The sequence below is a fragment of the Buteo buteo genome, chromosome 2 (genome assembly GCF_964188355.1).
Source record: "Buteo buteo chromosome 2, bButBut1.hap1.1, whole genome shotgun sequence".
Lineage (NCBI taxonomy): Eukaryota > Metazoa > Chordata > Aves > Accipitriformes > Accipitridae > Buteo > Buteo buteo.
Window position 1 is genome coordinate 21,005,712 of NC_134172.1, and position 15,699 is coordinate 21,021,410.

The window sequence follows — 15,699 nt, forward strand, 5'->3', positions numbered from 1 at the left end:
TATCAAAGATACACAACCTGTATGATCACTGGTTTTAAAACAAATCTTTTAAGAAAATGTAAACAACCTTTACAAAGGAAACTTTTTTTGAAAAAGGAAAAAAGAAGGTGAATAGTAAGAAACTCAATTTGTGGGACATTTTGACATGTATAACTGCACACAAGAGACAGGGGAAACATACTGGTTATTACAGCAAAATATTACAGAGTATAAACTATGTCTCTGGAAAGAATCACACACTACCATTAAGTTCTGGCTTTCAGCCAACATATTAAACTTGATGAATAGACTTTTATGAATTCACACAACTGTTTTCAATGATGCTTTGTTTACTATATACTGGTGAGAAATTGTGCCTGATACTTACATTCTTCTACTGTCACAAAGTTAGAAAAAGCCACAAGCAATTACTTAACAATGACCAGGTTTTTTTCACTTTTCAGGTTAAAGGTATGTGCAAGATTGCTAGACATGGAACAACAGTTTCACTTCAAATCTGTCTGTTACTACTTTTTTTTTTTTTTTTTTTTTTTTAAAGAACCACATGTCTTCAGTAGAATTAATCTGAATTAGTTGTAAGTCTTAAAAATAATGCAGGCATTTCTACCTACCCAGGTATAACAAGTTTCCAGAAATACAATACATATTAGTACCGTGACACTTATTGACAAAGGCAGCAATATTGCAAAGTTCTTGCTATTTTCCTTAATAAACGCCTATAGCATGATTCCAACTCAACTGTTATAATTCACTAGCAACCTTCAGCTGTTTTCCTCTCAAAACCAAAACAAACTTCAAAAACAATGTAGTTTTTGACAAATCCTTTCACCAAAGAAACCTTACAGAGTGGAATATTACAAGATTCAACCATTATTTGCTTCCATATCTAAGAGACAAGACTAGCAATATAAAAATCTCTATATACTTTATTTAAATAAATTGGTTGAGGTTATGAATTCTACTAATATAGTTTGTGCTTTTTTTTTTTAACTGCAAACACCAGGTCTTATTTCTGTTTAGTTTTAGAATATTTCTATAAAAGATTTCTCTTAATTCTAGTAGGTGTACTGCTTTTGTCTTACACAGAAGCTGCTATGCTTATTGTTGCTCCATGTAATTCACTGCAAGGCTGCTTAAAACTGTGCAATAGCAACTATATATTAATTTATGATGGCAGGGCAGCTATAATCAGCAAGGAGAATTCATGTTTATTTGACTGAAACACGCCCAAATAGCTTTAAGAACTTTCTAAAAGCATCTAAGTATCTTGAAAGGAGTTGCTAAAGTCTGTTGAGTAACCATCACATCACAAAACAAAAGACATCAAAGGAATTAAACAATGTTTGCTAAGTGGATTGATAGATCAAAAGACTTAGCATGATTTAAACAATATCTAAGAACTTGAGTTTTTTCACAAGTGGTGGCTCACCCTAAACTTAACCCCTGTTCATACTTTAAAATAATAGTAAAGGTGTCCTACAACAAGTTGGAACTACAACAGTTATAGTGCCATCATGTATCCTATGCAACTCTCAAAGGAAAAAGTCACATTATGTTCAAGTAAGCTGCAGGTAAATAAAAAAACTTTTAAAATACTTTTTTTAAATGGCAATGTAAAATGACAAGAATAATGATTTGTGAAGCTTTATTATGTATGCGACAACTTCATCTGACAGGAAAGTAGAGGAGGTGGAGGAGTGCTACATTATTTAATGGTGAAATAGGAGCTTCATGTTTCACTCACAGTCGAAACAAGCTGTAGCAAGCATTTATTAAAAATGCACAATCATCCTGTCAATACATATTAAGGTCACAGGACTGAAATGTTCTAAAATGCAGAACTTTTAAAGCTGTAGTATTCTTTATTTCAACTGGTTCTATTCAAACAGTCAACACAAAACACAATCAAAATGTATGAACTAATAAAATAAAGAGATTGCTAAGTATTTATTTTGAAAAGGCTGCAAATTTTCCTGAAAAGATTTTAGCAGAAGGATTTAAGCCCATCTAGAGGTATGTAATACACTGCTTTCATTTATGGCATGTTCAATAAATCAGTAAAGCAATAAGCAGCAGAGCAGCACAGAAGGAAGATACACTGTAATTCACGGAATGCCCGAGTGCAATAAGAATAAATGATTGGTATTTGATTGATGCTTAAAAACACTTCCTCTACAGCAAGAAAGAAAGTACAAGTATATTCTTCTAATTAAAGAACAAGACTTGCAAGTTAACTAAATTTAACTCATATGTATAAATATTCTCTGAAATATATAAAATAGTTTTGTATTTGTTTGCATCACTCCAAAATGGTATTTTACTGTAACAGTATGACTACAAAGTTTCCCAAGTTGACAACTATTTGCATTCATAACTGGACATTTACTTAAATTTCCAGGGGAAAACAGTTACTTCATTTCAAAAGTTACATGTTCTTTAAGCAAAAAAAAACAAAGGGGAGAAAAATGAGACAATACTTAGCTGTATGCAATTAGATTAGGTCTCAAAAATTTCAGAACCTTTGAGCATGCCTATTCCCCTGTTCCTTTCAAGTTTTATGCTATGAAATATTTTCTGATAACAGGCCTCATTTCTGTCTCAGCTCCACACCAGTAAGGTTTTAATACTCAGCGTGTGATGAGAGATGAAACCAAGTGTGAACAACTTTCAGGTCCCATGAGTAGGCTGACTGTTGAAGCTGTCAGGTTCAATTGCATCATTCCACATTATTCAATGCCCCAAACTGCTCCCTAATTGTTAGGGGCTTAACATATTCAAAATCATTGTTTAGGCTAATGCTGAAATGCCTACAGTTGAGTTTCCATAAAGAAAGGGGAGGGATTTAATTGTAGTTAAATCATTACTGAACTCCCCACCTTTCATGATAGGACAACAAGGATGGCTGGAACAACCAATTCCAAGACAGCTTCTTAATCAGTTTATATCCAATCAACATCCCTTTCCCCCTCCACTACAGAAAGAGTCATTGCTATATTGTAGCTTTGCATTATATTACGATGCTTTACAATTAGTGATAGATCACCTAATTACCTACTTCAGCCATTATCTATTTGTCAACAATAATTTCAAAGGTAATTTTTATTTCTTCTTTAAAATAAAAACATTTTATTGCTCCTGCACTCTCTATATCCCTTTGAGTACCAGATTAATGTGGTTGGGGTCATACCATTTACCACACTAGGTTCTTCATCCCAGCATGGTGCTGGGATATAAAGCGTAAAACTACCCCTTGCTCCTATTAACATGAAGTAAAGAAATCAAGAGCACTATGTATCATCAACTACTATGTATCAAGCACTATGTATCAACAGCTACTTCTTATGGCCAACTACTACTGAAAACAGTATAAAAAAAAATTTGATGCAGGTGAATTTTAAAGGTAAATTTCCTGTGAGCTATTCTGCTACACTTCTGAGAAGATGTTACTAATGCTTTCCATGCAATTGTCTAGCTTCGTGAAATACAGAAGGTAATTCAAGCACTAGACCAAATATTAACATCAGCTTACTTCATCTTAGAAGTCACTTTAAGCTGATATATTTTGGTCAATGGCAACAAACGTTTATCTGAACAATGTACTATTGAAAATAACATAAAAATTAAAACCTGCATTGCAATTAAATGAGCTTAGATATTCAAACTTATTAATGCTATGTACATAATAATAATAAAAAGTCGATAATATACATACATATAAATAAACTGCTTTTCTTGAGAAGTAAAAAGAGCTGCCTATCAAGTGATAGCAGCAAAAGCAACCTGGCCTTACGTTTCCTAGCTTAACTTCGACTAATAAAGAAAAGTGATTTTTATCCCTAGAATTTTTAAGGCCAGTTAAGCTACAGGGAGCATCTAACAGTTGGCTTTTCTTGGGTATTCATTGCAATGGGAAGAATGTGCTATTGCTTCCTTTTATTCTTTCAGAACTTCTGGTACCATCTTTAACTTCATTTAGGAGATGTGGGGGAACCACTACTACACATCATCGCTTGCCTTCTCTGAATTCTGTTAGCTGTTCATCTGGGATGGCAATACACACCCACAGAAGGGTGGTCAGACTGCGGTTAACTGCAGCAATACAGCCAAATTTCTAGGAAGTCCAAGAGGAAGTTCTGCCACATCAACAGCTTTTCATGCATGACTTGCTGCAACACAACTCTTGAATATTTTCACCACAAATACGGAATTTGCTTTGAAATCTTATCTAGATCTTGTTTCCAATGAAAAAAATTTCCAAATTCCTGTTTATTTTCCTATATACCAAGAAATACAGATGGAATTGAGGACAACACAAAAAATCCTTAATAAAATGCTGTTTCCACATTTCTTCTGAAAACCATCATATAACTTTTCAGAACAACTAGTACAATACAAAATAATATTAAAACGCAGCACGATAAACACTATTTATATATTTTAACTAAACCCATACTTTCATTTACGCCTTTTTAATTTTTTTTTTAGCTTTCATAGTTACAAGCTGAACATAATTAATTTTCAAGCAAACTATCTGTATCAACTTCTTGACTAAAACAGCCTACAGCACTATTGATGACTGAAAACAGAAAGTGTACTTTTTACAGCTAACCTCACGTCACCTGCTATCATACATATATCATCAACGGGCATCAACCCCAAATACCTACTTTTACTCATTCATTCTATGAAAGCAATAGTGGGATTGAAAAGATAACCCATCCCATACTACCAGCATTACCATCCAAGCACTCTGAAGTCCTTAAAGTTTGGGGTTTTTTTAAAAACATATAATCAAGGTGCAATTTTACAATAAATGTTTTCATTAACTGGCTGAAATAAAAGAATTAACTGAAAAGCTTAATTAGGAGGCTGGAGAAGTTAAAATGAAATCAGAAGAAAGGGTTTGTGATATCTTAGAATAAAAAAGCAACTTTTCAATCAAGAGCATTAATTACAAATGTACACATTATTATAATTACAATCTGTCAGGAAAACTGTATGCGTGACATGTAAAATCATCCTATGGATACGTTATTCATATCATTAGTATTTTTTATGTTACTAGCAAAAATAAATACTTTGAACTTCAAGCAGTAATGAAGACTCTTGCTTATGAACAAGCAAATAATCAAATACTGTCTTTGAGAATCAATTGTTTTCATTAAATGTACAAGTAAATCCTTCAATTAAATGAAACCATCTAACCTTCAAACAGCAGCACTCAAATATTTTCCAAGAAGGGGATGAATGAATGCAACTGGGAAACACAGTGGGATTTGAAAGGCAAAATGAAAAATTAATGGCACACCTACAGAAACTAATTTATACCTCTGCCCAGTGTACAACAAGGGCACATCAAGTCATTAAAAACCACATGGGTAGAAGGCCTGTCTTCCAATCATGTGAAAAAGCTATAACCTCAACTGTACTTACCAGTTTACTCATCTCTTCCATGTTAACTAAGCTCAATAGCATATAAAATTTTAACCAATTAAAATCTATTTATTTATAAACTAGACACACAAACGAGACTTGTACAAAAGCTTACTAGAATGCTACATCATTAAGAGGCCTTTTTTGTTTCATTGGTTTTGTGTTTAGGGTTTTTGTTTGGTTTTGTTTTGGTTCGGTTGTTCGTTTTTTAAAAGGAGGCTTTACAGAAATAAGACCCTGGGATTCTTCCACCTCCCCCACAAACCTAACTGAAAGCAGAGCTATCATTTCGACACAAATCCCTTTTACCTCAAGTTTGTTCCTCCATCCTTTCCATCTGCCTCTGTCTCCATAGCACTTAACCTGTATGTGCTCTACATAGACAATGGAAGCAATATCTTACCCAAGAATCTGTTTTCCTTAAGAACATTAACCTATATATCAGGAGTCACAATTTCAATCTCATATTGACCAGCAGAAAGAATGACTTGATTAGAAAACAAACCCAGTATACCCATATAGTAATCTATTTTCTTCACCTGAGTATTCCAAAGAAAGCCAGACGCTCATAATATGGCAAATAATGGATCTGAGAGGAAAGTAACTACTTTCAAGATCATCTATAATTTCAAAAACGGTAATAATAAAGAATCAGCCACTATTCACAAACATTGACATTTTAACTTTCTAAATAAACCACAATGGTCTTTGCTATTTAAGTGATGAAACAAACACCTACAGTAGCAGAATTACTGCTGTGTAAAAATGCTTGCAAGATTCTCAACATCTTATACAAGGCCTATAAGGACACCACCTCAGCAATGAACTTTGCAGCTTGTAACAAAGCATATACCACGTAAACTTGAATCTTTTTCAAGTCAAACCTCAACATTTTGGTTTCATCTAAATATTTTTATTTATTCTTTCCATTGCATACAGACTAGAAAATTTCACGTTTTTCACATTCAACACCATTACTATTGTCTCAGGCAGCTAAATTGAAGTAGTGCTACACTCAGTTCAACGAAGAGGTCAATGTGCCTCAGTTGCCTGGAGACTGATGGTTGCTACAGCAGCACCAGATAAGCCAAGCTAAATAAGCTTCAGCTTGAAGGCAGAAAACATTTATTGCTAGACCGAAACATTGATGCAGTTGTCTCAGCATGCAGCACTGAGCAAAATCATGCAACTGCCTTTCAGACTACCAGTATACTGCATAAGTCCATATGAAGACAATCTTACTGAAGCAAGAGGAAAATACAAAAAGTAAAGATTTTAATTGGGCTAAATACTAGATTACTTGCAACTATGATTCCTTTGTTCTTCTAGTTGAGTCACATGTTAGAAGGAATTTTCCCCCTGGCTGTAAATTCTTCCTCCTTGCTACTCTCCTCCACCCCCACCCCAAAAATCCTCAGATGGAATGAGAAGAAAATTAGATTTTTACCCATTTTGCCTATAAGTAACAAGGAATTAAAACAGCTTTTAAGTGACAAAAAAGAAAACTTAGATGGAAAAACCTTTACCAGCATGGTTCTTTTCTATTTTTAATTTTGCAAGACTCTTAAATTTAAATGGCTGTGACAGAAATACCATTTAGTGGTTTTGGAAGGAAAGTCACTATTTTACATTGACATCTTACACCACCATACCAAACCCCTCTCTGTCTACAACATACTGAGGGATGCATTTAGCACACTTTCTAAATCTACCATTGCTGGTAACTTCCTGTGGCAATGAGTCCCAAGGATGAGCAACATATTCTATTAAGAGTGATTTCTTTTTGTTCTGGATGTGCTGACTTTTCCTTTTATATATCTTTTTCTTAAGTTGTGAGATAAGGAGATCAGAGTAATTTCAGCATCCAAACAGTCTGTGATCCATGTTGATATTTTACCTTTGACCCTGTGAGTGGGAACCTCTTTTGAGAGATCTTATCATCAAGAGGTGTTTTGATAGTCACAGAAAATGTTAATTGGTTTTAATGTATCCACCATTTCTATTGATTAGAGAATTCTAGTACCGCAGTAAAGATATGATTTCCTTTTCCTGGAAGCATGCTGCTTAAACCATGCAGTATCATGATCTCCAGATGTTTTACCACTCTCTTCTTAACTACCACTCATATTAAACGTAACAAAAATCACCTTTAGAAAGACAAATGCAGAAAATACAACCAAACTGACCCAAAATTTGTAAAACCTGGTACTTTTATGTTGGATCTCAAAAAAGAAACAAACAAACAACACACCACACACTGTATGGCAATGTATAAATTGTACTTTAAAAAATGAACTAATAGAAGTTACAAAACTTACTGTTTATCTGCACGAAAGATCACTTAACTCTAGATTACATCAAATGAATTAGTATTGGCAAAAGGAAAAGACTGGTATGACCTGATGTCATGATCACCAGAGAAAGCATATTTTGGAGAAATTTAGCAATACATTAACATATTGTCATAAGCACTGTCTATGCTTTGTATAAATGACTGATTTCTAAGGGGTGACAGGTTTTACCACAAGGCACCCACGCATTATAGCTTTGCAGATAAGCAGCAGAAATCTATACTATCTGCACTCTGGACTTCATAAGAGCTGTTCTGCCATTTAACATCTCAACTATTTCTATATTAAGAAACAGACTTGAGGATGTGGCCTGAAAAAACATACAACAGAGCATAAGGGCCTTCCGAAGCTATGGAAATCATCTCTGATTACATGTCTAATGTAATTTACCATAATTAGGATAAGTTTGTTTGCACTGCAAGAAAGGATTATTGCTTAAGTAAGTTTGTTGAGATCATTTCAAAGTCTCTAGTTTTAAGTCTTAAGATGTTCTGATCCATAGGTGTCTGCAAGAGTATTACACTAAGTTCTTAACTTCAGCCATTACACATAGTTGTGATGTGTACCTTTGGGAGAGAAGCAGGAAGCTCACTTAAGCAGCGAACCATCTACTGCAGCTTACTTGAAGTCTGAGATTGTCACATCCGTCACATCCCACTGTCCCAGAACTGAGGGCAATTTGTCCTTTTTCATGTATTCATTCTACTCCCCAAAGAAAAGTTCATTAAACACTGACAGCTAATATACCTGCCAGAGACGATGGCCAGAAATCCCCTTAAATGGACTTACACTTTCACCTGCCCAGCTCCATCAAACTTCAGATGCTTAACTTGAAACTCCTCCCTTCCTCACATTTACTTTGAGATGAATATTTAATTTAAAAAGAAAAAAGCAGGAAACGTTATGTTTCTCCGAGCAAGACTGGGAAACAGAAGTGGATGGAGGAGTATCTTCCTTGGCCACACTGAATTTGAGAATAGGACATCCATAATTTTAGGCTACAACTGCAAACACAGCAGCAATATCAATCAGGTATGTGCACTTTACTGTCCTATGAAAATGCCCAAATCCCCCTTCTGAAGACTTGCAAAAAAACCCTCTCAACTTGAATTTTCAGCAAAGACTACTTGTTGAAGAAGTACCTTTAAATTCCCTCATAATTCCACCCCTGTTTTGGAAGGTATAAATAAGATTGCTCCTAAAACTGCTCCTAACTTCTCTGTTGTAAGGACAAGAACTCAGAGTAGAGTTCCTTTTTCCTGTATTTTCACTTACTTTCCCATGAGTGCCAGAATAGAAAAGAAAAAGGAGGAGAAAGTTCCCTTGATAGCATGCAAAACAATGAGCAGACTTAAACTATGAGGGAAAAAAAACCCACTAAAACAGGAAACCAAAACCAGCGTAAACTAGTGATGTGGACGAAAGAGCAAGGGACTACAGAGATCCAAAATTAGGGACTAGGCTAATTTAGAAAGTGAGACAATAAAAACCACAGGACAGAAGCATCTGAAAGAGCATGTGCCCTATGTTCAGAATCTGAAAAGATCTCATGATTCTTGAGCTTTCACATTCCTCTATTTTTAACAAATAATTCCAAATCTATTGGGAAAAAAATAAGCCTTATCTCCCTCTAAAAGCTGGATCAGACAAAGGAGGATAACCACCACTATATGAATGCTAAAGAAAACCCTGAATGTTCTTCTACTGCTCCTAAGGGGAGTAAAGCCAAATGAACTTCAGAAGGGATAATGGAAGCGATTAAAGCAAACTTATTTCACTTAGAATTGCAACTGAGTAGCAGCACCTACCTTCCCAATTATCACATCTCCACCATGGAGGCAGTAGTTCATTACACTATGTTGAAGTGGACTTATCATGCCATCACAAATAAATCCTGGACTAAAAAGACTAACGAACAGCAACTACTCAGTTTCCCTGTCTCTGTGCAAGCCATAAGGACTGCAGTTACAGATACTTCTTTTCCTTGTCCTTCTCTTTATTAGCTGCTTCTGTGGCAAAGGAAGCACAGTGGATAAAGTAAGAGATGGGAACTTAGCAAGAAAATAAAACAGAAGCTGCAGAGGAAGAAAAACAGCTTAAAGAAAAAAGAAGAATCCACTAGCAAAAAACATTTTTCCCTCTCTCCTAAGAAAGAGAAAATAATCTTTTAGATTGTATTTATAAAACAGGTTAGTGACAAGTATGTGCAATATTGCTTGAAATTGCCTCCCAGATGTGCTTATTACAGTCACCAAGAGCACAGATACCATCGCATGGGAGAATAAAAAAAAAAAAAAAAATCATCTACAAAGTCACTATTTGTTCATATTAAATTTCCAGAATAAAAATAAATCCTGAAGATTTCTGAATAAATTGATCGCTATAATGTGAAGACCATACATTACTGAATCATATGATACCAGCACCAAAGTCCTACAAATGTTTAAAATAAAAGGCTGTATGTCTTAAACGAAACCACGACATGCTATTTCCACTCCCACTAAAAATACTACTGAAATAAGATGACAAGATACTTAAATGCATATTTTTTTAAAAGGAATACAGTCTGAGAGATGGCTTTAATAATCAATGACTGGAAGAAAACCCAATAAAAAACCGTTACTTCCATTTCTGCAGTCTGATCCTGTATTCGGAATGTAGAGACCTCAGAAACAGCCACAAAGCACCAGTAGGGTAATTTCACTCATTTAAGTAATCAAAAAGAATAGACAGCTTAACCAATTTCAATCTCAATCTCAACCAAAGTAGCAAACATTTCATTATAAAACACTAAATCTACTAAGTCAAAATAAAAAAGAGGTAATAATTTTTGACTCTAACAACCACCATTTCCTGATGAGTGGAAAACAAATCCTGCTGTACAATACCAAAAGATACTGAGGCACTCAGATCACCCCTTTTTTTACAAACATATATTAATCACCAGGAATAACTTATCATAAAGAGAAATACAGCAAACTGTTACAGAACAACATAACAGGCTGAAAAAACATTTTTGTTATAATTATGAAACACAAGGAAATCTTCAAGATAAAAACTGAGCATAGGACCTCAGAGTGGTGCAACTTGTGACTTGGCTTAACAGGGAAAAATTAAGGCAATATTCAAAATCCACATGCAAGAAAGTGATTCTTCTCAACAACAGAGCACACGTTAACATTCATGCAAAAGTTAAAAGCATGCTTCTGAGAGAAAAGACAGTAGTTTGGGATACAGTAATTTGGTGTTACATACAAAACAGGCAGTAGTGACAAACACATCAAGAGGATCAATTCATAGAAAACCAGGATAAAATATTTGTGTGGGCTGTACCTTCTCTCCTGTATTCCTTTTTTCCTATATTCTTGCAATTGTTAAATGCATTGTTATGCTAATAAAGCCTCGCTGAATTAAGCGGCATAACCTATCTGAGGCTATGCCCAAGACGTATAAAAAAAGAGGAACAGGATTCAAAAAAAATCTGCTTTTCCAGCAAGTGGTGTTTTTACTAGACCACTGATTCCCACCTAGTGAGGAACACCAGCATTTAAATTCAGTTACGGCACAGCATGGAACACAAGCTAATAATCTCTTCTGGATTTTTTAGATTGGAATAAAAATTATGAGTGGCAAGAGAGAGAAGAAAATGAGACACAAAAGAAAAGGTGATTGCAACAAGGCCCATATTGTGTTTTTGTCTTAAAAAACAAACAAACAAAAACCACAGTATGGGAACTATCATGCTAGACAATAGAATGAAAAAATAAAAATCCAGGATTTTCAAGTTGGGGTTTTTTTTAGGCTTTAAAATCAGCATTGTTTAGTTGTTGAAGGAAAGAGTAGCACTTGGGGGTTTAAATCACTTAAGTTTTACATGGGCATAGCAGTTACTGAAAAATAACAAAAGGCACAGTAGTATCACCCAATTTTCTCATTTTAGGACAGTTGCTTTCAATTGCTTGCAAGTTTTCTTAATACTATAAACAAAATTTTCTGTATTGCATGTCTACCATAACCTCCTAATCAAAACAGTTCAGCCAATTTTGAGACTAATTCTATGGACTTTTATTCCCTCCCCAAGACCTTCTCTTTAGAATTTCTTAACACCCTTGCTTTAAAAGAAAGGATGCAAAAAATCCATCAAAAACTGACAAATTTATAATGTCCTCAAAATCATAATTACAAATGCCCAATAAAGATCTAAGAAAACTTAACAGCTGAAATCTTAGAAGAGTGCACCTTAGCAGCACATCTTTAAGGCTATTCCAATTTTTAGTACTGTTTCAACTGCATGTCTGCCATCCTGACCAAATAGCTGAGCAAACAAGGTTTAGTCATACTTGCTCTCTTAACTATAGTTTAAATAAAACCTATTTTTTTAACTATTACTTTTTATCTGCTATAGAGGCACAAGCTTACCTTAACTTATAACCATTGTATGTACACCTAGGATCTTGGTTGATTTTCTTTTAATTAGAACACTACACAAAAAAAAAAAAATATATAAGCGCAGTGTTACTTGAAGGCTTTAATGGTCAAGAGGTGGGTAAACACTGAGAATACATCCACAAGAACCCAGTAAGCAGACACAGCACTCTGATGAAACTTGGCAGAACTGAGTAGGTAAACCCTAATGCTTGAAGTATAATCAGTCATTTATGATAACTGCATGAAAAAAAAAGGTTCTCTCGAATTGGAGAACAACTGCATGGTAAAATAGGCTCTCTCGACTGAGTCTCTTCAAACACTAGTAAGGACCTCATGAACTGAAACTGAAAAAGACTCCCAGAGTGCAGGAAAAACAAAGGCATATTACAGGTGGTTGTCATGACTTAGTGTGAATCAAAGACACATCCAGCAGGGAGACCCGCTTGGTACTTTCAAGACTTGAAAGTTGGGAAAAAGCATCTAATCTGCCTGGTACAATGACAGAAATAGCACCAATCCTAAACCTCAACCAGGACATGAAAGCACTTAATATTTTAAAATTCACAATACATATCCATCTTCTTACTCCACCACGCTAGAAAGTACTCTGTGAATTCATTTCCCCCATGAATGAAGAAGAACCATGTCCATGGACCTTAAAGCCAACTGACTGTTCACCTCTTGCCACTACAGCTTCTTTGTAGGAAGCTTGCCTTAAAACTGATAAATCAGCAGGGTAAAAAAAAAAAAAAAAAACCAGAAAGGTGACAGCTAAAGCAATTTAGCCTCAACTGGAAATTTCCATTGCCTAGCTCTCGGATGTTACTGGATGCCAGACAGAAAGAAAAAATGCCAGTCTAACTGCAAATGGTGAAGACAGGGAATACAGAAGGGAAGAAAAGATTGGGACAATAAATGTAGCTGCCTTGGTTGTACAGCATAACTTAGAGACATGTCATGCTACGCAGCTTATCTTAGCATGATGTTTGTTTGAAATATCAATGCCTGTATAATGGTTCAGATGACAGAAGGACCAAGTTCAAATTTATGCATTGACACCATGGATAAGAAAAAAACAAAGACTATGCCTTTACCAATTTCCACCTGGCAGACATGAGTTACCAAAGTGCAGTCCTAGAATCGTTGAAGTAGCACAGGACTTTGTTAATTCTCTATGCAAACACAGGACTTCCCTTTTAAGGCTGTCAACCAAACTTCTCACCACTTCAACCTCCCCTTATAAGTTCAGAACCAAACGACTCTTTAAATGGTAGTACCTGTGAATAAGATCCTGACAAGTCAATCTATGACCGCTTGAAAACAAGTTAGGTACAGAGGTAAGACACGCTACTCCTCTGAGGGGGGAAAGACAAAAAAACCCCAACACATCTCCTAGAAAACAGAGCCAAAGGAAGGACAGGAATTTTAACAACTCAACCTATGGAGGGCTCTCCAGTTCAGCTAAACACTAAGAGAAAGTGCATCTCCTAGGGAATACTTCACCTTTTTGTGACAACATGAGGGAAAAAAATACTACGGTATTTCTGCTTCTGTCTGCTAAATATGGCCTCTGTCCCATAGCTTTTTGAATCTGCTTATCCTCTGGCAGTTTTAACAAATCGAAGTGATGGTGCACAATTCTTACTTATTTAACTTCTCCATGTCAATCATGATTTTACAGACCTTTGTCTTAGCTGATCTCAGTGTCTCTTTTTTAGGCCAAGAGTCCTACACTATTTACTCTTTCCTTATAAAGATGCTGTTCCTTGCCACTGTTCACTACCATGGCTCCCCTTTTACCTCTTTTGATATCTACTGTATCTGTTTTTAATGGAAACTGTCTTTTCCTTTTAACATTAATTTCATTTGCCCTCTTACCACCTTGTCAACAGAAGTTCATGAGGTCTTTCAGCAGTTTGCGACAGCTGATCTTCATAATAGCTCACTGCATAACCTAGCATAATCAGCAAACTTGGCTTCTGTTCTTCCTCCTTTTCCTAGATCATTTATGAAGATGTTGAGCTGTACAAAAGGCCACAAGGCTGCTCATTCCAAGACTCTGACGGTAAACCTCTCCACTGTGAAAACTGAGCATGTACTTGTTTGGGGTTTTTTAAATCTTTTAATCTGCTACTATACTATGACACAACCTCTCTCCTTACATCCAGACTATTCAATTTAAGTGTCTTCAGTGAGTTATGGTGTGTAATACTCTTCGGGAATTTAAAAAAAAAAAAAAAAAAAAACCAACAAAAAAAAAAACTAACTCCAATTGGTTGTGATTTCCTTTCACAAAAGCTATACTGGCTCTTTGCCAAAGTATCATATTTTTAATTCATTTCTTTAACATAGTTTCTATCAATTTGTGCAACAGAGATGTCACCCAATTTGGGGTGAAACTGGCCAACAGGTTCCAAAGTTACAAGACGGAAGTCACACAGACATTGGCATAATGCAAGCCTTATTTCTTTAGGAAACCAGTCCAGAAGAAGAATTATGTAAAAATATGAACTACCACCTATAACAACAAAGTGTTATTTGATATTGAAATATATTCTGTGTTGGCCTACACATAGTATTTCTGCTCTATATGTACTATATATACATGCGTGTGCATGTACACAAACATATAATTATGTATGTATTAAGCTTGACTTTTAATTCTTCAGGTTTATATCCACTATCTTAAATTACTGCACTTATATGCACACACAAAAAAAGAGATATTTGATACATTCATTGTAAAACAGATTCTGATCAGAAAATGAAAAATACAAGAAAGATGAAGTATAAAAAAATCATGTCCAGTACAGTATTCCTTCATACTTACACTCTAAACATGGTGGCTCTCTACAACTATAAATTCGTACTCTCTTGCCTTAATAAATGCAATCTTGCTCAACTTAAATTCATACAAAATACTACCATAAAGATATTTTTCTGGTTCATTAGTGCGACTATGTCACCCTTTTGCACTCAAGTGCCTCCCTTATCCCTTCACCATCAAACATGAACTTCCTATCTGCATTTGTATGACCTTTCAAATACCAAACTATAGCATGTATGTCGACTTTCATTTGCTATCAAGATGTCAGCCTTGGCCACCTCTTTGCCAGGGCTAGCCTTACTTGTCCATTTGTCAAATCTCCCAAATAAACCCCTCTGTTCTTTAACTGATACCAGCATTTTCACATGAAACATGCAAAACTTCATGTGTTTTCCTCTGTTAAATCCTTTCTTAAAACATGTTCTGATAACAGATGTTGGTTAGAGCACTGATAAACCGTAACCAGCATTTATGCTACTAGTCATAATATAGTCATTATTATTATACACTTGCACAGACTATTTTTATAAATCTATGTGCTCTACAAAGATGGGACTATGTAATAGTATGGGGAACTTCTAGCCACTATAATGTTTTCACAACAAATACAATTTTTATTCACCTATTTTCCAAACAAATTATTGTTTCTTTTAACATTGA

The 15,699-nt window shown here is 35.1% G+C and overlaps 1 protein-coding gene across 7 annotated transcripts in view; it reads right to left on the minus strand.

Moving 5' to 3' along the window:
* MLLT10 (MLLT10 histone lysine methyltransferase DOT1L cofactor) overlaps positions 1 to 15,699 on the minus strand; it is a 133,748-nt gene that overhangs the window by 22,100 nt on the left and 95,949 nt on the right. The window lies entirely within an intron of this gene.